Source organism: Lynx rufus, unplaced genomic scaffold (genome assembly GCF_022079265.1).
Source record: "Lynx rufus isolate CCGP_SWC_20201006 ecotype Redwood Valley unplaced genomic scaffold, mLynRuf1.p SCAF_17, whole genome shotgun sequence".
In the NCBI taxonomy this organism is placed as follows: Eukaryota; Metazoa; Chordata; class Mammalia; order Carnivora; family Felidae; genus Lynx; species Lynx rufus.
In genome coordinates, this window is record NW_025814831.1 from 26,984,605 (window position 1) to 27,006,468 (window position 21,864).

Genomic DNA, 21,864 nt, shown 5'->3' on the forward strand with positions numbered 1-21,864 from the left:
GATCAAGAAGTTTACCTGTGAAAGAAGAGGTTTGGAAAGTGTTAAGCACCATCACAGGTACTATTATGAAAGAATCATCCCACTATTGTGAAAGCAGAACCGATTCTGATCACCAGCCTGATAATTTCTTAACCATTTACGTTCCCCTCTCTGCCAGTTTCTGTCTCCCTTCTTCCCCTCGAATGCCTACTGGAAGGAGCAAGCATTCCTGACAGCCCAGTTGGGAACATGGGATGGGTTAACCCAGCTCCAAGCCTTGTGGCACATAGTTAACACTCCCCACAGGGGGCTGGGAACCCCTGTCTCCCTCAGGGTGTGTGCGTGTGCAATCATGTGTGCCTCCCGGAGCATAGGGAGAGGATCCAGTGATATTTCACACAAATGAGAAATGTTATTCTGCAGATTAAAGCCTCGCCGAGCCTGGTTTTGTCTTTATTTATGCTTTTCCATTTCCCTCTGCGTTGACATGGGTGCCCATGCCGGGGAGCACAGAAGGACGTAATTGGCGTGGTGAAGGATTGTTGCGCAGCCCCCGATGCTCCCTCGCAGGGCTACCCCCCTTCTTTCCCCCATCTGTCACCATCTAATGTGACAAAGTTTTTATCGGGCATTGAGGCACAGGAGATTAAAAGTAAATACTGCAATCAGGAGGCAGCTGGGGAGAAAATGCAACGCATTTCACAGTAAGCTGCACAGCTCATCAGGGTAGCCTTGTGGCTCCAGGAGGCAAGCGTGGTGGGGGAGGATGGAGAACTCCAGGTGGGGGTGCAGGGGAGACACAGACTCCAGCAGCTGCATTTTCACACTTTGGCCGGTAATAATAAAATGGTAGCAGTCGCCATATATCAAGTGCCTCACGATGATAGTGTAAAGTTAGTGTAAGCTCCTCTTTAAAAGAACCTGAAGACCAGAGAGTTTAAGAAACACTCCTGAGGGGCGCCTGGGTGGCTCAGTTGGTTAAGTGGCCGACTTCGGCTCAGATCATGATCTCGCGGTCCGTGGGTTCGAGCCCCGCGTCGGGCTCTGTGCTGACAGCTCAGAGCCTGGAGCCTGTTTCAGATTCTGTGTCTCCCTCTCTCTGACCCTCCCCTGTTCATGCTCTGTCTCTCCCTGTCTCAAAAATAAATAAAATGTTAAAAAAAAAAATTTAAAAAAAAAAAAAAAAAAAAAAGAAACACTCCTGAGTGGCCAGGATCCCCTCTCTTCTCCCACCGCTTCCTGCCCTCTCCTTCAATGAACAAAGATTAGAGTTTGGGTTGGCAAGATAAATTGTCACATGAGAAATGTGGTTTTGTTACATCTTCATTGCTACATTGCACCACACACAAGCTTCCGTCATTAATTCAATCCCATATTGTCATTTAGAATGTAAGCTCTATGTTCTGTTTGGTCTTTCCTATTTGGTATCTCCAGCACTTGGAATATTCATTGTGTGGCCTGTAGTAGGTGCTCAACAAGTATTTGTTGAATAACTGACTGAATGAATGAATATTGGTCCAGTCCAATATGGTAGAATATTGGCCAACTAAAGTATGGTTCAGAGACCAGTAGCATTGGCATCACCTGGGCACTCGTTAGGAATGCAGAATCTCAGGTGCCACCCCAGACCTCCTCAATCGGAATCTGCCTTTTGACAAGCTCCTCAGGTGATTCACGTATATGCCAAAGTTTAAGAGACATTGGCATATATATGAGACCCTTTGTCTTGATGACCCAAGGTTTCTTGCTCCATCATCGTGGGTGAAGGGAGGTTGAATTTCACATTTACTTCTGTGATAGCATTTTATGCATCATTAAATCCCATTGTTAAATCACCACCATTATATGATCTTTCGGGGTGGTCAAAATCAGCCATGTATGGGCACCTGCAAATCCTTTCTTTCCTTGTCTCCCTGCCCCTTTACTTCTTTTCCCTTCTTCCCTCCTTACAGGTCCCAGCTTTGTGGTCCTGGCCAGTAGTGGATCCTTGAAACCTTCAGATTGGGCACTGTCCTTGGCCACAATACTCTCTGTTGAAGACTTTATCCCCTCTCACGGGGAAGAACAAAGAGGGGTGAGGAAGAAAGAGAACTCAATCCTGCTGAGCTTTGAGCCGAATAAGCCTCTACTTGTTGTGGTCCATTGGAAAATAGAGTCCTGTTCCTTAATAGAGTCGTATAGCTTGGGAAACTGAGACCCAGGAGGCAGGAGAGGCCCCATGTAGGCGATGACACCAAACACTGAGTAAGTATCACGTCCTTGATAGGAAGATGAAGACTGAGCCAATGCAGCCTACGTGCTACAAAAACAATTTCCCTTGTTGAGTTGTCTCCCTTTCTGCTTCAGGCCTGTGGGCTCCACTGCCTTGGGGACAAACATCACGGCCGTGACACTCATCTCATGCTCCAGCCTCTAACATTGCCAGCCTCTGGCTGCCAGCCTTTCGATGATGTAGGATTTAGAGCCAAAAAACATTATGTCAGCTGCTCAGTGGCATCCATTATCACATTACCACAAATAACTTTATCAAGTACTATAAATTTAAATGTGTTTTTCTCATCTTAATATTTCCAGAATTAGAATGCAACTTAGAAGAGATAAGTTCATTTGATATATTGCTTTAGTTAAGAAAAGTTTTATGGAATTGATGGCACGTGTTACAATTGTTGGTGTCTTAGAATTGAGAGAATGTGGTGCTAAGGCTCTAAAAGAATGGGGACACTGCACAGGTACATTTTGATAGATGATAAGGAGCTTAGGAAATGTGGAAATGAGGATAAATTCATAAGCACTGAATAATCATAACTGATACTACTTACTGGGTGCTTATTTTGTGCCAATTATACATTTTCTCTAATTCTTAAATAATCCCCACAGGAAGATAATGTGATTTTAGTCATTTTAAACCTATGTATATGATAGTCTCCACACTGTGGCCTTTTTCTTGAATAACAGCTTTATTGAGATATAATTCACATGCCGTGAAATTCACCTTTTTAAAGAGTACAATTGAGTAGATTTTAGGATATTCACGGGGTTGTGCCTATAGTCTCTTTACCTGAATTTCTTGGGGATCTGAACTTATCATCTCTTATATCTGCCATCATTCTCTCATAGTGTATTATTTCCTTGTGAGTTTTGTAATTTTGGATTGTGAGCTTATCTTTAGTGACATTTTATGTGTGGAAATCCTCTATCAATTGGATCGAGCATGTGTCCCTCCAGAGGGGGACCTGACTCACAGGTTCCAGTGAGGGAATTGGTGGCTTCCCTGCCTGGACCTCAGCATACATGTGGCTACTGAGGAATGCCAAAGACCATAAAGCCTTGTGCACATATTTGGATTGTTGTCAGCAGCCCCAGTGGCCCCTCCACGCTGGGGGACAAGCTCCCCGAAAGCAGGGGCTTATCTTACTTTGCTCACCACTGCTCCTCTTGTGTCTATATCAGTGCCAGCCTTGGTAGGTGTCCAATAGGTAGCCGTTAGAGAAATTAGTCATCTCTTGGAGATTACAACAGGACGTCTTTGGGTACCATTATTCGGCCAACCTCAGAAGGGGTCTTATGATCTTTTCAACTCTCTTAACATTCTAGAAAAAGAGACAGAAGTCCAATGAGGCCTCCTGGCATGTAGCCTCATCTTCTTTCCATCCTACCTACTACCTTGGAAAGGAGGGGCAAGGTTGGTGGAGACAGAGTTCTAGCAAGAGTTGCTGTGGGAAATGCCAGTTCACTCAGAGGTATCCAGTAGTCCTCAATCTGGATACCTAAGCCAAGGATGGAAAGAGCGATGGCTCTGTTCACTTTACAAGTATTTATCAAGCGCCTTTTGTGTACCACGTGTTATGCTGAGCTCAGCCACGAGGGGAGTAAGACCCAACACCTGTTATATGTTGGGAGAGAGGCACAAGCTTTGGAATAGGACAGGTGTTGAGTTTGAATCCATTTTCTCTACTTAGGACCTATATGACCCTGGTTAAATTAATCTCAGCAATAATTTCTTTATTCACAAAATAGCAATTGTCATTCATTCTTTATATTACATGGTGAGCATCAAAAAATTCTGCTTTGGTTTTTCCCTAATCCTGGAACCAGGACTTAATTGTGTGACTTTGTAACTGACAGGCCTCCTGGGTCTCAGTTGACTTCCCTTTGGAATAGGGATTTCACTCCAAGCGAGAGACTGGAGAACACTTGCTAAGCACTTTCCTCCTCAGCTCTGGCCACTTTTGCAAGAGCAGGAGTCTGTAAATAGCCAGATGCAAGTGGGCCTGGGGTGCTCCTGGGCCCTACCTGTCTGCCTCAAGGGTGAAGGGGAGGTTTCACTGTGTGTATGTAACCCACTGGCGCCCCTGGCACCCAGGTTGGAACGTTCCACTTTGGAAGGTTGTAGGAGGACTAAATGACATGATCTATGGCAGTGTTTCTTAACAACCACACCACTAACGTTTTAAGCTAGATAACTCTTTGTCGTGGGTATTGTTCTGTACTTGGTAGAATGTTTCACGGTGTCTCCGGTTTCTACCCACTAGATGCCAGTAGCAACTCCCAGTTGTGACAATCAAAACTGGTTTTAGGCATTGCCAGATATCCTCTGGGGGACAAAATAGTTGCTGGTTGAGTTATATGGAAAAGCACTCTGTAAGGCTAAATGTGTGAGCTATCATCCTTGTAATGAATTACTATTACTATAGTGCCAAATGCTGACAATATGCTACCTTTGAGGCAGTGCGTGAACATTTTTTAAAAATGGGGCCCGAGTGGGGAAGGGGCAGAGAGAGTGGGAGACACAGAATCCGAAGCGGGCTCCAGGCTCTGAGCTGTCAGCACAGAGCCCAATGCGGGGCATGAACTCACCAACCGCAAGATCATGACCTGGGCTGAAGTCAAACGCTTAACCTACTGAGCCACCCAGGCGTCCCAGAATTTAACACGTTAACCAAAGCCCTATGGAGACAATCTGAGATCAAGTTTAAATGGGGAAATTTGAGAAAACCTTAGCAAACAGGCAAGGAGAGTGCTTTAAAACAGCCGGACAGCAGGTTGTCTGCAGCAGACTAGGCTGAAAGAGACAAGAGACCCTGTTCTGGTCTCAGCTGCCTCGCCACCTGCTGGGCGGCCCCAGGCAAGTCCCTCTCCTCTTGAGCCTCCGGTTCCTCACTCGATGGACTCTGAGATCCCAGAGCAGATGTCCGTCTGCTCTGACCATCAAAACGGCCACAGATCGGGGAGCGAGGTCCTCCAGCAGGAGCTGGGAAGATGGCCTATCTCTCTGTGGCAGTTGGGAGTGGGGCACGATTTGGAGCCGAGGTGGATCCGTGTGGATAAAGGGTCGCCAGAGCTAATTAAAGATCAGTCGTGGCCCTGCACCCCATGGCAGAAGACATGGCCTTCCTAGGCTTGGTGGGGTTTTTTGTTTTTTTCTTAAAAAAAGCTACTTAAAACCAAACAGAGTATAACTGTTTCTGCTTTCTAGGGAGGAAAGAATCATTCAAATGAGTAAGGAAATAAAGCTCCCTATTCCTTTCTTCCTCTAGCTAAGACCTGTGAGAGGAAGAGGAGAAAGACAGAAAGGTCCAAACACCTGCCGTGTTTTCTGTGGCTGAGCAGTGAGGCCTGTAGTAACTAACTGGTCTTTGCAGAGCTCAGCAGAGGGCTTCGGAGGGTCAGGTGAGCCCAGAGCAAGGACAACCAGGGGCCTAGATCATCCTGCACAATACATTGAGGGAGTTGAGTTTCTGAGGGAACTTGGGAGGAAAGGCAGATGGGAGAAAAGGGCACCGGAGTGTCATGAGGGTCACATTGGGTTGCTGATGTGACCAAACAAAACTCCTCCAAACTTCCAAAAATGTTTGCTACGCACCAAAATGCCTGCCTGTGTCTGCAGTGGTTGAGAGGGTGGCTATTTAGGAAATGGAGCTGGACAGCAAGGCCAGCCCAAGAGTGTTCGATTCCTGAGGCTGCTACAAATGAGGGGGCTTAAACAACAGAAATATATTCTCTCACAGCTGTGGAGGACAGGGGTCCCTAGTCAAGGTGTCAGCAGAGCCATGCTCTTTCTGAAGGCTCTAGGGAAGAATCTTTCCCTCCCAGCTCTTCATTTCTGGTGGCTGCTGGCAACCCTTGGCACTCCTTGGCTGACTCTGATCTGTTTCTGTCGCCACATGGCTTTCTTCTCTGCATGTCTGTGTCCCTGTGGGTCCTCTCCTCTTCTTACAGGGACATCAGTTGTATAGGATCTAGGGTACCCCCAATCCGGTATGACTTTATTTTGACTAATTACATCTGGAAAGACCCGATTTCCAAATAAGTTCATATTCTGAGGTTCCAGGCGGACATGCACTTTTGGGAGGCACGCTATTCAGCCCAGTTCACAAAATGAGAGGCACTGTGATCCGTAAGTGGAATCCTGGGGAAAGCAGAATGACCCCAGGCCCTTCCCCCACCCCCATCCTTGCATCACATGCATGCAGGGTGTGGCCTTGCACCTGTGTAGTAGACTTTGGAGCAGGTGATTCATGCCCAGAGCTCTTTTCAGATGACTGCTGCACAGTTAATGGCTTGCACTAACCAGCTCCCGTGGCCTTCCATCCAAGGGTCCTGCTGGTCCCGGGCAAAGCATCCTCTTGTTTGCAGTATGTATTAATAGTGAGTATTTGTTGTCTGTGGTCTGTGCCCTGGGCTTCCAGTTCCCTTCTTTGAGTACATAGCTCTTGGATCCCCTTTTGGAGATGTGTCCTCCTTACTCTTAGACTATATAGGGCCCCATCCGAGGCTTCCGAGCCTGGTCAATAAACATATTCAATCCCCCTGGTCACAAAGGTGGATGGGCACATGCTTCAAATTAATGCAATCACAGTGATTCCCTGAACTTGTACAGAAAAGGAGAATTCTTTCTTCTAGTTTTGAACCTGCAACCCTGCAGTTTGGACCTCTAGCAGCCACTTTGCCATTGTGAGGTCAGAACTTCCCAGAGAATGGAACTCACATAGAAAAAGTGGAATCAAAAGATCAACAGAGAGAAATTGGGGTTTGATGTTCTCAGTAGCCCCTAGATCAAGCCTTGCCTGAAGCTCTACTATTGGTCTTTTTAGTTATCTGAGCCATTAAATTACCACCACCTCTCTTCCTTACTTTGCTTGAGCCATGAGTTTGAGTCATATTTTCTATCACTAGTACAGAAAGTTTATTAATTATAATTCACTTAGAATGGATCCACCAGACTGGGCTTTATAATTTGTTTGGTTGGAATGCTTCTTTTTGTTTATCTATGGAACAACCCAGATTAAGAAGTGGATGGCATGCCCCTGTGGAGTGTCATTGCAGGCCCCTGGTAGAGTAGAGTAGAGCCTTCATCAGATATATATTTTTTAAGTTTATTTATTTATTTGGAGAGAGAGAGGAGGGGCAGAGAAAGAGAGAGGAGAATCCCAAGCAGGCTCCACACTTCAGCACAGAGCCCTATTTGGGGCTTGAACTCACAAACTGTGAGATCATGACCTGAGCCAAAATCAAGAGCCTGATGCTTAATCAACTGAGCCACCCAGGTGCCTCATCAGATATTTTTTGAGTGCCTGTCTTGTATTTGCCTGGGAAGGGGCTTAGATTAGACTGGTGGCAGTGGAGATACAAGAGGGAGGTAAAATCAACAAAACCTGGTAGAGATGGGCCATCAGTGACATGGGAAAGGAGGTGTCTTGGCTGGGTCCTAGGCTTCCAGCTTGAGAATGGAATGGCTGCCCCGTCCCGAGATGGGACACATTACAGAGGACCAGGTGTCTGGGGAGGAGGGGACCGGTGAGTTTGGTTTTGACCATGTTAGTGTCTTATGCCTTCACAGCTTCCAAGTGGGGGTGTCAGATAGGGAGTCGGACACACAAACTAGGGCTTGGAGGGGAGGCTGGACTAGAGTTACCTGAGTGGGGGTCTCTTGTCTACAGATGCCGCTGAAGCTGGAGGTGCAGGGGAGTGGCTGGAGATGGTATAGAACGAGACACGGAGGCCTTGGGTCGGGGCCTGGTGGAGCACCAGTAAGTGGAGGGGTTCGTGGCCAAAGCCATCCTCTACCCTGCTTCACTGGATGCCAGGGCTTGGCTCTGAACCACTGCTGTCCTGACTCCTGAACTTGACTCCTGAACTTGATGCCCTGGTCTGGTTCATCTGAAATAAGCTTCTTAGAGAAAGAGACTGGGTCTGTCTTGTGCGCCACTGAGGAAAAGGCTGCTAGTGTGGCCTACCCTCTGTGCGCTCACCCCTCCTCTCTGCACCCTCTGTGTACTCACCCTGCAGGTACTCGCTGAGTACCTGTTGGCTGAGGAAGCATGTTTAGGTCTATACAGCATTAGGCTGGAAGCACCAGGGAGCTGACTCCCCTGGGAGCAACCCTTGACCCTCCTTAATAACCGCTGGGAATGGAGGGCAAATACCCCACCTGTTCTGCCTCCAGAAGGGGAGACTGGCTCACACACTCCCCCATAGGTACATGTACACACACACACACACACACACACACACACACGCATTGCCTCACCTCCCTCCCCACTTCCAATAGCCCTCTCCTGTCCTGGGGCTGCTGGTCATATCCCAGCCAACCAGCACACTCTCGTCCCATCTCTGCCTCTCCCTGGGGGGGATCCAGCCTAGGGCAGCTGGGTGCCCATAACGGTGCCTGACCTAGAGCCAAATGGCTTTTGAGGGTCACCAACTCCTGCATCTGCAGCACGAGGAGACGGCCCAGTGAACTTTGGTTGGAATGAGAACCGTTGATCCTGTTCCTTATCCGTCCCAGCCTCTGTGCCTGTGCACACACACTCGGGGTCTCTGCATGGTCACCACCCAGTTCCTCCCCCTGATCAAAGGAGGTCAACTGAGGAAGCCAGGTCCCCAGCACCTGGGCAGCAGGCTCAGCAGCGTGAGCTCCTGCACTCTTGGCAGTGGCCCGCAGGCCCACCCCCAGGGTGTCATGTCCACATCCTCTTACGGGGGCTCCCAAACTACGGGCAGCCCTGGCAGCATGACCTTCCAGTTGTCTCTGTGCTAACACACTGGGGCTAATCAGATGAATATGTGTTAGTGTGCCTGGCACCTGTGTGTGTGTGTATATGTTTAGCGTGTGTGTGTGTGTGTGTGTGTGTGTGTGTATACATGTACCCATGTGTTTTTGCTTCCATGTGTATTTGCGTGTGCGCGGTGGCTGCTGTCATTATGCTGCTAATGGAAATACTGCCACGGATCGCAACTCTCAATTAGCTCCTGGGGCGATCGCTGTGACAGCCAGTTACCGAACAGCAAGGCCTAAAGGAATGAATTAATTTGTAGTACACGGCAGTTAGAGTCACCGTGTTAGCAACAGACTCGACAGCCAGAGACCCCGATTAGAGAAGCCGGGACCATCGGGCACCTGCAGGTACCTGGGAGGTGTTGTCCCTGTGGCCCTGACCTGGGAAGGGGATCAGAGGGACACCAAGGACCTTCAGTGAGCTCAGGGCCATGCCGCCTGTCAACTGTCTAGAGCTGTACCACCCACCCCCAGGGGAGGAGGACCCTGGCTGGCACACAGCCAGAGCAGAGGCAGGAATGCTAGGAGCTGGGAGGGATGGTGAGGCCTTGCTCTCTCTCTCTCTCTCTCTCTCTCTCTGCAAACAGGACCTTCGATGGATTCATTGGGCTGGAGTGTGGCCAGGTCTCTTCAAAGAGGCAGTCTTTCCGGGTCAGCTCAGGGAAACCCTAGGGCACCGGGGAAAGACAGGAGCCCCCCACTCCCTCCATGTGTTAGGATTCTTTCTGTTTTCATTAAAACAAATTAAATGTTTATTTTTGAGAGAGAGAGAGAGAGACAGCGTGAGTGAAGGAAGGGCAGAGAGAGAGAGGGAGACACAGAATCCGAAGCAGGCTCCAGGCTCCGAGCTGTCAGCACAGAGCCGGATGTGGGGCTCAAACCCACAAACCATGAGATCATGACCTGAGCCGAAGTTGGGCGCTTAACCAACTAAGCCACCCAGGTGCCCCTACCACTATCATTATTATCACAATTAGGTAGTGAAATTTTTAAAGGAACATAGAATTGTAGACAATGAAAAGACATCCTTGACCAATAGACTCCTGTGTGAGGAGATGGGAACACTGAATTTGTTTCTTGTCACTGCCTATGTATGATGTGCATTTGTCACTGTTTTTCTGCTTGTTACACCTGTTATTTTCTTCTTTGTTAATGTCTTCTTGTAGAGGTATCCTGTCTTTGTCCGTAATTGAGACGTCTGGTGATTTAGAATATCCATATTGGTAACCAAGTACAAGGGGACATTGGCTATGACCGTGACACCACTCCGTCATTCCCTCAGGCAGAATGAGGTGGCTGTGCCCACCCGGGGGTCTCCCTGACCCAAGGAGGTGTGCCTGCCCTCTGAGAGTCTTTCAGAGCCGCATGGAGGGGGGGTCTGCTCCAGCCCCAAAAGGGAATCAAAACATCCCTCAACCCCATTTTCCTCAAGTTTTACCTTCTCACCTTCCTCTTTCATGACGCCACCAAACTTTTTCAAACTTCTTCAGTAGCCTTCACCCGGCACCTCGATTTCCTCCTTCCAGTCTGGCTTCTCCTCTCCTGCTCTGCTGAACGGGATGCTACAGCATCAGCAACAACACAACCACCACCCCCAGCTGCCCAGCAGCACTCACACCTGCTGGCCACCTCTTGCTCATCCTTTGTGACACTTCATCTCATAGGTCTATGACCTTGCCCCCTCCTGGCTCTCCTCCTTCATCCCTAATCACTCATGTCTCCTTCGCTGGCTCTTCTTTCCCCTCCCGCCCCCTAGATTCAGGTACCTCCTGAAGTTCTTTGTGTCCTGCCATGTCCACTTCTTCCCCCTGACGAGTTGTCTCCGTCTGCTGGGGCTGCTGTAACAAAGAACATAGACTTGGGGCTTAACAAGCAACATTTATTTCTCACAGTTCTGGAGGCTGGAAGTCCAGGATCAAGTTGACGGCAGATTCGGCATCTGGTGAGGGTTCTCTTCCTGGTTTGTAGATGGCCGCCTTCTTGCTGTGTCCTCCCATGAGCAGAGAGAGGGGGATTTTCCTCTTCTTATAAGGACATTAATCCCATCCTGAGGGCTGTTCTCTCATGACCTTATCTGACCCTAATTGCCTCCCCGAGGTTCCACTTGCACATACCATTGCTTTGGGGATTGGGACTTCAACATGCGAGTTTGGCTGGGAAACAAACATTCAGTCCATTGGATAAGTCCATTGCTCTGCTAGCCTCAAAGAGCAACTCAAGGCAGATGACTCTATGCCCTTCTCCTCCTGTTTCCCTGCTCCCAGATTGACTAAATAAGTGTATTGTCACCCACCTTTTGCAAAAATCTCTCCAAATCCAGGTTCTACACCTTCTAATCCCACCTGAACATGCAACCAGAGTCATTGTCCCAAAGTTCAGCTCTTTGTCAGTTTTCTGTTTGATAGATCTCAATGGCTTCCCTTTGCCCTTGAAGAAAATTAACACTCCTTACTATGACATTTAAGATCCCTTGTAATCTGACTGTAACTTTTCAGTCTTATTTTTATAAGACTTTGTAGTTTATTTTTCCACAACGTATCTGCTACAGCCTTGACATATTTTGAACCTCAAACCACTTGAATATCTCACCACTATAAATTTGCTCAGTTTCTTTCCTTCTACCTGGAATACCCTCCCAAGCTTTAAAAAAAATTACTTTTTTCCTGATTATAAAATACATAGTAATTATAGTAAATGGTCTATAATATCTGTGGGGTCTAGTAATCCAAGGCATGATATTAGCCAGAAACCACCGCCACACTCCCAGGTACCATCACCTTAGATCAGCCTTATGAAGTGTTTGATTTTAGAGCCCAACTTTGGTTCATGAGGTATTTCCTCATCTTACCAGAAGCAGTTTTTTTCTTTCATCCTAAATACTGTAGTGTTTTTTCCCTAAGAACAAAGACATTCTCTCACATAACCTTAGCATAATTATTAAAATCGTGTAACATCATAATTATCAAATCATTTAACATTGATACAACACCATCCTTGAATTCACAGATGATATTCACATTACATCAATGGTCCCTTTAGTATCCTTTCTAGCTGTCTTTCCTCCTCTGTCCAGGACTCAGGACTACAGGATTACAGAGTGCATCCAACTGTCATGTTTCTTTCCATCTCCTTTGATCTGTAATATTTCTTTAGCCTTTCCTTGCATTTCTTGATCTTGACATTATTTTTTAAGAGAGCAGACCAGTTATTTTGTAGTCCTTCATTCTGGGTTTGTCTGATGTTTTTTTTTATTTTTCATGATTAGATGGAATGGATGCATTTGGACAGGAATTTCACAGAAACAATGTTGTGTTCTTTTCAGTGCATCATATCAGGAGGCACATGATGTTGATTTGCCCCAATATTAGTGGTATCAACTTTGATCATTTGGTAAGAAGATGTCCACTAGCTTTCTCTATTGTAAAGTCACCAAAGTTCCCTCTGGAATGAAGAAGTCATTTATGGGAAGATACTTCAAGGTTATGAAAATATCCTGCTCCTCCTCAGATTTTCACCATTGTTTCACCATCATTTCACTATCGTTCTAGCATTTAGTGATGATTTTCTAACTCCATCATCCATTCTGTGTTTATTACTTGGCATTCTACTATAAGGAAAAATTATCCCTTCTTTCTCATTTACTTGTTTATCAATTTAAATCAATATGGATTGGGGGGGTTCTTATTTTATTTATTGAGCTACAATTGATTACTATTATTATTAATTTTGATGATCAAATTGTCCCAGACTTTGCCATCCCTTCAATATGGTTTCTGTGTCTCCATTATTCTTTGGCACACATTATTGTCTGGCACAATGAGGTGTTTTGGGCTCCTCTTGTCCTTTCCTTGTTCCAGAGCTGGAATCAGATTTTTCACCAAGGAGCCTTCCAGGCCCAATTAGAGTTCACTTATCTAGAGAGCAGTGGAGGCCCTCAAAGGAACAACTGCCATGTATATGTCATTGTCACCGTGGTCCAGTTGGCATGTGTTGTATTAAGCTCTCTCAGAGTATTTGTGCTCTAATAATATGTAGTAATAATAATAATAATCTTATTTATTAACCAAATTATTGTCATTTCTGACTTCTCATATGTACTTTTTTTCATTAAAGATTCAAACACACACACACACACACACACACACACACACATACAGTGATATGAAATGTAAACTATAGACTATCATACTACAAGAATAGACATTGAAGGATTAGCAGTCTTCCTCCAGAGAACTAAATGAAGAAGCAATCTAAACCAGAGGTCAGCAAACTACAAACTACTCCTGTTTTTGTAAATAAAGTTTTATTGCAACACAGCCATACTTGTCAGGCTACCTATTATCTATGGCCACTTTTGCCCTATTCCAGAGTAGAGTAGTTATGACAGATTATGCAGCCCACAAAGTCTAAAATATTTACTATCTGGATTATTACCAAAAAAGTTGGCAAACCCCCAGTCTAGATGAACAGCTGCTGAGGATCCAAACCAACAGGAAGAGGAACTAATGCCTATTAATTCCAGCTCCCACATGCGACTACTTAGAACAGCGTTGCTTCTTACATGGGGGACGGGACAGCTTGTGCAGTCAACTTGTAAAGAGAAAATCACACACAGCCCAACTCACCCTGGAAAGTCTCCTGGAAGTTGCCATATTGGAGACTGATCAACTCTTGCTCACAAAGGCCTGCACAGACAGTGTTACCAGCATCTACAAATCTGCGTGGAGCATTTCAACAATGTATACACCGAGGTGCATGGAACTGCACTAGGCAGTTTTCACCAGCCCCAAGACCAGAAGGATCAAATCTGCAGCGTAATCAGCTGCAATTCTGAAACCAAATCACATATGGGCTGGCAGTGTTTACAGGGAATAAATGATTAAAAACCCTAGAATAGCATTCCCCAGAAGCTCTCTCATTTGGAAAATTGCAAAAGGAAATTGAAGAGAAGTGGAAAATGTTTTGCCAACATGAAAGCTAGAGAAAAAAAAAGCCCTCTTAAACATATGTTGAAAGAGACTGTCTTTTATATCTGTATCTCTGTAAATTACCTCAATTATTAGTGAGAGTAATAAACACCATCTCACTATGAGTGATTAGAGAACGGATTTGAAAGACCGTTGCAAATATGTTTGAAACTCTATGCCCTGATGAATACAGTGACGAGGCACTATTTCATACCCATTGGGTTGGCAAAATACAAGTTGGATTATAAATGATGACCAGGATATGGGGACTTGAGAATGCTTATACATTGCTGGTGGGATTAAAGTTAATAAACACTCAGAAGAGCGATTCGGGAGTGACTAGTAAAGGTAAAACGTGCCTGCCCGGCCACCCAGCAGTTTGTCTTGTGGGTAGACACCCCAGAGCAGCGGTGCTCCAAGTGTAATCCCAGACTCCTGGGGATCTTTGAGGTGCTTCAGGGGAACTGCAAGGTCAAAAATGTCTTCAGAATAATACTAAGAAGTCATTCGTCGGGGCGCTTGGGTGGCTCAGTTGGATAAGCGTCCGACTTCGGCTCAGATCATGATCTTACGTTCGTGGCTTCGAGCCCTGTGTCGGGCTCTGCGCTGACAGCTCGGAGCCTGGATCCTGCTTCCGATTCTGTGGATCCCTCCCTCTCTCTCTGCCCCTCTCCTGTTCATGCTCTCTCTCTCTCAAAAATAAATAAACATTTAAAAAAAATTTTTTAAAAGAGAAGTCACTTGTCTTTTCTGCTGTGTTCACATTTGCATTGGTGGTTTAAAAGCAATGGTGGCTAAAACTGCTGGTGCGAATCAAGGCGGTGTCCCTAAACCATACCAGCCCTGCTTGTACTCTGTGCTGCCGTGCACTTTGTAGGGAGGAAAACCGTTTTACTGAGGAGCATTCTTTTTTTATTTTAAAAAAAATTTTTTTTTCAACGTTTATTTATTTTTTTTGGGACAGAGAGAGACAGAGCATGAACGGGGAAGGGGCAGAGAGAGAGGGAGACACAGAATCGGAAACAGGCTCCAGGCTCTGAGCCATCAGCCCAGAGCCCGACGCGGGGCTCGAACTCACAGACCGCGAGATCGTGACCTGGCTGAAGTCGGACGCTTAACCGACTGCGCCACCCAGGCGCCCCTACTGAGGAGCATTCTTGATGGAGCAGTAAAATTTTTAATTTTTAAAAATCTTGACCCAGAGTCCCTGTCTTTATAATACTCCCCGTGATGAAATGGAAATTGCACATAAAGCCCTTCTGCTGAATCCTCAAGCACAGCGGTCCCCAGGGAAAGCACGTATGTGACTGAGCTCAAGGATGAACTGGCCACTTGTTCCACGGAGCACTGTTCTTCCTTGAAAGAACTGCCAACAAACTATGGTTATTTGGGTTTTCGGATATTTGGCAGATATTTTCTCAAAACTGAAGTGAGCCTGTCACGTCAAGGAGAAACAACTGATAATATTTGTTTCCAATAATGACATCTGAACTTTCCAATTTTAGGACCCTTAGGTCTGCCACTGTGAGCACAATAGCTTCCTAATACTCAGGCTTTTGAAGATCAGAGGTGATATTAACAAGTGAAAAATTCTGAGATTGTCTAATGAAGTGTGCTAACATCTGGAAGATCTACAGGGCTCGGTGAACCAATATTTTCCAAATGACTAGTGTATGGTGTTACAAAAATCACGAGTTAAAGATGTATGCAAAGTACAAGATAGAGCAATGCATCTTTTTTTTTTTTTAAGTTTATTTATTTTGAGAGGGAGAGAGAGCGAGAGCAGGGGAGGGTCAGAGGCAGAGGGAGAGAGAGAATCCCAAGCAGGCTCCACGCTGTCAGCATGGAGCTTAGCTCAGGGCTCTATCCCATGAACCGTGAGATCATGACCTGAGCCAAAACCAAGAGTCAGATGCTTAACCGCCTGAGCCACCCAGGCACCCCGAGATCAATGCATCTTCATGTAAGGGTACAAAAAGTTCACTGAGATGGTTTCGGATTTCACATTGCAGCTGATCTTTAAGAAATAGTCACTTGTTGAGTTTTGGTTCATTATCAGGGAATATCCACAATTATCTGAACGTTACCATCCCCTTTTCCAATTATGTATTTATATGAGGCCAAGTTATCCTCAAAAATTTCAACACAAACAATATAGTTTTTGTAGATTTATAAAAATGAAGAACGTCATTCATCTTACTATATTTATCTTACTGCACTTATTTTCTATAAAAATATGGTATTTATATTGATATAATGGGTTTGTAATTATTTTAAATTAATTAATAAATAATTATTTTTAAAATTCATTTTAATCTATAAAATGTTAACTATGATACCCTACTGATAGATATAATTCCCTGAAACAAAAGCTCTTTGAGGTCCTCCATAGTTTTTAAGACTGTAAAGGAGTTCTGAGATAAAAAAGTTGAGAGGTGCTGCTTTAGAAATCACTCTTACAAGGAAAAGTATATAAGGAAGTTCACATGGCATTGCTTGAAATAGTGGGAAAACTGGAAAGAACCTGTTTTTCAGCAAGAGAATGGATGAACTGTCCAGTGATATAATGTCATATAAATTTATTTTAATGTATTAAAATTTACATGTATTAAAAAATATGCATGGGGGGGCATCTGACTGGCTCAGTCAGTGGAGCACGTGACTCTTGATCTTGGGGTTGTGAGTTTGAGCCCCATGTTGGGTGTGGAGCCTACTTTAAAAAAAATGCACGGGGATGATTTATATCACTTTCAAGATAAAGATTCCTCTGAGTACAAGTAAGAGAGAAAAAGATGAGAGAGTGAGGCTTAGACTATATAACGTTATAACATTTCTTAAAAACTCAAAGTTCTAAAGCAAATGAGCTAAGGTACATAAGAATTCAGGGTGCCTGGGTGGCTCAGTCGGTTGAGCATCCAACTTCGGCTCAGGTCATGATCTCGTGGTCTGTGGGTTCAAGCCCCGCGTTGGGCTCTGTGCTGACAGCTCAGAGCCTGGAGCCTGTTTCAGATTCTGTGTCTCCCTCTTTCTCTGACCCTCCCCTGTTGATGCTCTCTCTCTGTCTCAAAAATAAATAAATGTTAAAAAAAAAAGAATTTGTTTATATTGTTTTCTATAATTTTCCGTATGTTTCAAATCTTTCGCAGCTGAAAACAAAGAATCTTTCTCCTTTTCAGTAAATGATTTATTTCAGAATAGAGGTGTATAATTTTGTTCAGTAGTAAGTACCAGCTGCTCTCTGCTTACACTAAATCAGGGTTAAATGTATACTTATGGGGCGCCTGGGTGGCGCAGTCGGTTAAGCGTCCGACTTCAGCCAGGTCGCGATCTCGCGGTCCGTGAGTTCGAGCCCCGCGTCAGGCTCTGGGCTGATGGCTCAGAGCCTGGAGCCTGTTTCCGATTCTGTGTCTCCCTCTCTCTCTGCCCCTCCCCCGTTCATGCTCTGTCTCTCTCTGTCCCAAAAATAAATAAACGTTGAAAAAAAAAATGTGTACTTAAAGATTGTCAGCATAACCCGTGTTAATTCTTTCTCTGCCTGGGGAACCCTTACATATTTGTGTGGCCTTATGATCGGAGAGAAGAATGTATAGGGGAAACTTTCACTTTCATTGTTTTGTTTTGTTTTTAATTAAACTCTGTACCCAGCATGGGACTCGAACTCACGACCCTGAGATCAAGTCACATGCTCTACTGACTGAGCCAGTCAGATGCTTCAGTCTGTATTGTTTTAACTTTGTACTACAATTATATTTTTCAGGAAAAACAATTAAATAAGTTTCCACTGGAAAATAGTAAAAAGTTGTGTCTGTATTCAACTTTAAAATAGTACTGAGAAGGGCGCCTGGGTGGCTCAGTCAGTTGAGCGTCCAACTTCAGGTCATGATCTCATGGTTCATGGGTTCATGCCCCGCATCAGGCTCTGCACTGACAGCTCAGAGCCTGGAGCCTGATATGGAAACTGCTTTTTCTCATTAAACCTGGAATGATTTTTTTATGTCATTAGTTAATTTTCAATATCACTATTTTCCTGGGTACCTAATATTCCACCATACAAAGTGCAGTAAGTTTTGAAAAATCATTCTTGTGTTTTTATTCACTTTGGCTGCTTCCAGTTTTTTGCTATTATAAACAATATTGTGATGCGTCTCCGTTGTATACAATAGTCATCTTGACTTTTGATTATGAAGGAGTTCAGAACATATCACTCCAAAATATACCACTCTGGCATAGCGACTATTTTGAGTCAAAGGCACTTGAAAAACAGCAAATGTAAGAAACACATTCTGACTTTCCCTCTTTTTCTTAAAAGCAGGAGATGAATTCCCATAGGAAAGATGTCTTTCCAATACCAGTAGAAAAGTAACATTCTTATCATCAAGGACAAGAAATTGAGACCCGGAGAATTCTATCCAAACAGACCTTGTTAAAATAACTCCACTTTCTTTAGCCTGCCCACATAGTTGTGGCCTCATATAAAGCAAGTAAGTTTCGACATTTCTTTGGGCTTTCACTCCTGATGGGGGCTCCCATGTCACGTAACATGTGCATTAAATAATTGTATGCTTTTCTCCTGTTGACCTGTCATATGTCAACTTAATTCTCGGGGCCAGTGGAAAAGAACCCAAAATAAAGGTTAAAGTTGCTTGCTCTACAATTATTTCCTGAAATCTTAGCTGTGTAACTTCCCTTGGGCAAAGAATTTAGCCTCTCTGAGCCCCGGGCAGGGTCAGAATCATTTCTAACCAGGGGCGATTTCTTCCCCCTGGGAACACATGGCAATATCTGGAGACATTTTTGTTGTCACAACTGGAGGAGGGAGAGGCTGGCCCAGTGGGCCAGGATGATGCTGAACATATCATACACAGGACAGTCCCTACAATAGAGAATGATCTGATCCAAAATGTCAGTGGTGGCAAAGATTGGAAACCCTGGAACAGAATGATCCCTAATGTGCCTTTGTGCCCAGGGTGAGTCTAATGAAGACTCAGGTTAGAGGGGTGGGTCCTACCAGCTCCACTATAGAATCCCAAAGGGGCTTTCTAAGCAAGGTTGGGGGTGGGGTTCTGGAATCTGGGTAGTTTTGTTGTTCAAGTTCCAAAAGTGATTTTGATGAAAGCAGCTTAAAAGTTTGCACCAGCTTTGGGGCGCCCGGGTGGCTCAGTTGGTTAAGCCTACAACTTTGGCTCAGGTCATGATCTCATGGTTCACAAGTTTGAGCCCCGTGTCGGGCTCTGTGCCGATAGCTCAGAGCCTGGAGCCTGCTTCCGATTCTGTGTCTCCCTCTCTGCCTCTCCCTTGCTCATGCTCTGTGTCTCTCTCTCAAAAATAAATAAACATTAAAAAAGAATTTTTTTAAAAGTTTACACCAGCTTTGGGAGATATCTGTGGGAGTTTCCTGGGCACTCATTCATTCATTCATTCATTCATATTCAAGGTGCTAGGATTAAAGAGAGGAGTTTGGGTTTCCTGGGTGGTTAGTCGGTTAAGCGTCCGACTTCAGCTCAGGTCATGATCTCATGGTTCGTGAGTTCGAGCCCCGTGTCGGGCTCTGTGCTGGCAGCTCAGAGCCTGGACCCTGCTTCAGATTCTATGGCTCCCTCTCTCTCTGCCCCTCCCCCACTCTCTCTCCCTCTCAAAATAAACATTAAAAAAATAAAAATAAAAAATAAAGAGATGAGTTAGACACAGAGTCCACCTTTAAGGACTCAAGATCTAGTAAGGAAGGTAGACCCACTAGCAACTCATTAGCAATTCAACTGCTAATGTGACAAAAGTACGAGCAAAATTCTTTGAGCACAGAGGAGGGAGGGACCTACCGTGCCTGAGGACTTCAAGGAGGAGGCTGACTTTTTGGGTCTTAAAGGAGGAGAAGGGAACCATAGGGAGGAAACCGTGCACTTTTTTTTTTTAAGAATATCACTTTTTTTTTTTTAGTTTATTTATTTTGAAAGAGAGAGAGAGAAAGAGAGAGAGCATGAACAGGGGAAGGGTAGAGAGAGAGGGAGAGAGAGAGAATCCCAAGCAGTCTGCACTGTCAGCGCAGAACCTGATGTGGGGCTCAAACCCTCGAACCTCGAGGTCATGACCTGGGCCAAAACCAAGAGTTGGACGATTAACCAACTGAGCCACCCGGGGGGCCCCAGAAGACATACATTCTTGACTGCACCAACAGTGGAAGGAGATCCCTTAGCAGAGAGAAGAGACAGCAGGTCCAGAAAGGACGGGAGGGAACTTGCCCCCTTTTGACTCAACATTTGCCAGAGCTACACAGCACGGCTGCATTTTCAAGCAACTGGGTAATACAAACAATGCGAACGAGGTCTTGTTTGTCCAAAATTTGAAATAATGCAGATCCTACTTTATGTCTATTTCTGTAGGAAAATTAGTCCTGAATGCACCTCTCACATAAAAACTGGCCTGCTGGGAAGCGAGCACCTGCTCAGGGTTCCAGAGAAGCGTGAGGCCCTGCCCCATCCTGGAGGAGCTCACGGCCAGGTGCACAGCCCCCGTCCTCCTCCCCACCGGTGGCGACCTGTGATGCGAGTCAGGTGGGTGGAAAGGCAGGTAGAGGAAGCTGGGAGGAGTCTAGCAAAGAGAGGCGGACGGGGGCCAGGTGGAGACAGTATGGATTGCTGAGGGAGCTACATGGGCATTTTAGAGCAAGGGCATTTAGAGCTCTGTCCTCCAGAGCAAGGACAATGGGCAGAAGAGTTGGAGTGACCTGCCACCGGAAGCCACAATCGTCCCTTCCCGTCCCACTGTACCATAATACCTCTGTTCTTGTCCTCTCAGCTTGACTGTTGGTTGCTTAATTCGGTCAGGAAGTATCTATTGAGGATTGTTCTATGTACTAAGGCCACACCAGGGAACAAAGTATACCAAAATTCCTGCCTTCATGATGCCTACATTCTCGAAGGAGACAGATCATAAGCAAAATAAACAGACAGTTTACATAGTATAGCAGGTGATAAGTACACTGTGGGAAAGCACAGCAGCAAAGATGACAGTGCATGTTGGATGTCTGCGCATGCATGAATTAAAAAAAAAATTTTTTAACGTTTATTCATTTTTGAGAGACAGCGGGAGACAGAGCATGAGTGGGAAAGGGGCAGAGAGAGAGGGAGACACAGAATCTGAAGCAGGCTCCAGGCTCTTAGTTGCCAGCACAGAGCCCAACGCAGGGCTCAAACTCATGAACTGTGAGATGATGACCTGAGCCAAAGTTGGATGCTCAACCGACTGAGCCACCCAGGTGCCCCCCCTTTTTTTTAATTTTTAATTTATTATTTTTTTTGCACATGCACGAATTTTATTTTTTTTCAATATATGAAGTTTATTGCCAAATTGGTTTCCATACAACACCCAGTGCTCAGCCCAAAAGGTGCCCTCCTCAATACCCATCACCCACCCTCCCCTCCCTCCCACACCCCATCAACCCTCAGTTTGTTCTCAGTTTTTAAGAGTCTCTTATGCTTTGGCTCTCTCCCACTCTAACCTCCTTTTTTCTTTTTCTTCCCCTCCCCCATGGGTTTCTGTTAAGTTTCTCAGGATCCACCTAACAGTGAAACCATATGGTATCTGTCTTTCTCTGTATGGCCTATTTCACTTAGCATAACACTCTCCAGTTCCATCCACATTGCGACAAAGGGCCATATTTCATTCTTTCTCACTGCCACCTAGTACTCCATTGTGTATATAAACCACAATTTTTTTATCCATTCATCAGTTGATGGACATTTAGGCTTTTTCCACAATTTGGCTATTGTTGAGAGTGCTGCTATAAACATTGGGGTACAAGTGCCCCTCTGCATCAGTACCCCTGTATCCCTTGGGTAAATTCTTAGCAGTGCTATTGCTGGG

The 21,864-nt window shown here is 45.3% G+C and overlaps 1 long non-coding RNA gene across 2 annotated transcripts in view; it reads left to right on the top strand.

Moving 5' to 3' along the window:
- LOC124512622 (uncharacterized) overlaps nucleotides 1–21,096 on the top strand; it is a 91,194-nt gene extending 70,098 nt beyond the window's left edge. The window contains exons 3-5 of one of the 2 annotated variants that reach the window (XR_006962168.1): nucleotides 1,932–2,223; nucleotides 18,314–18,485; nucleotides 20,382–21,096. This is a non-coding gene — a long non-coding RNA (uncharacterized LOC124512622). The remainder of the gene's footprint in view (nucleotides 1–1,931; nucleotides 2,224–18,313; nucleotides 18,486–20,381) is intronic. The other variant, XR_006962169.1, reaches the window with a different exon arrangement.
- The last annotated feature ends 768 nt before the right edge of the window (nucleotides 21,097–21,864 follow it).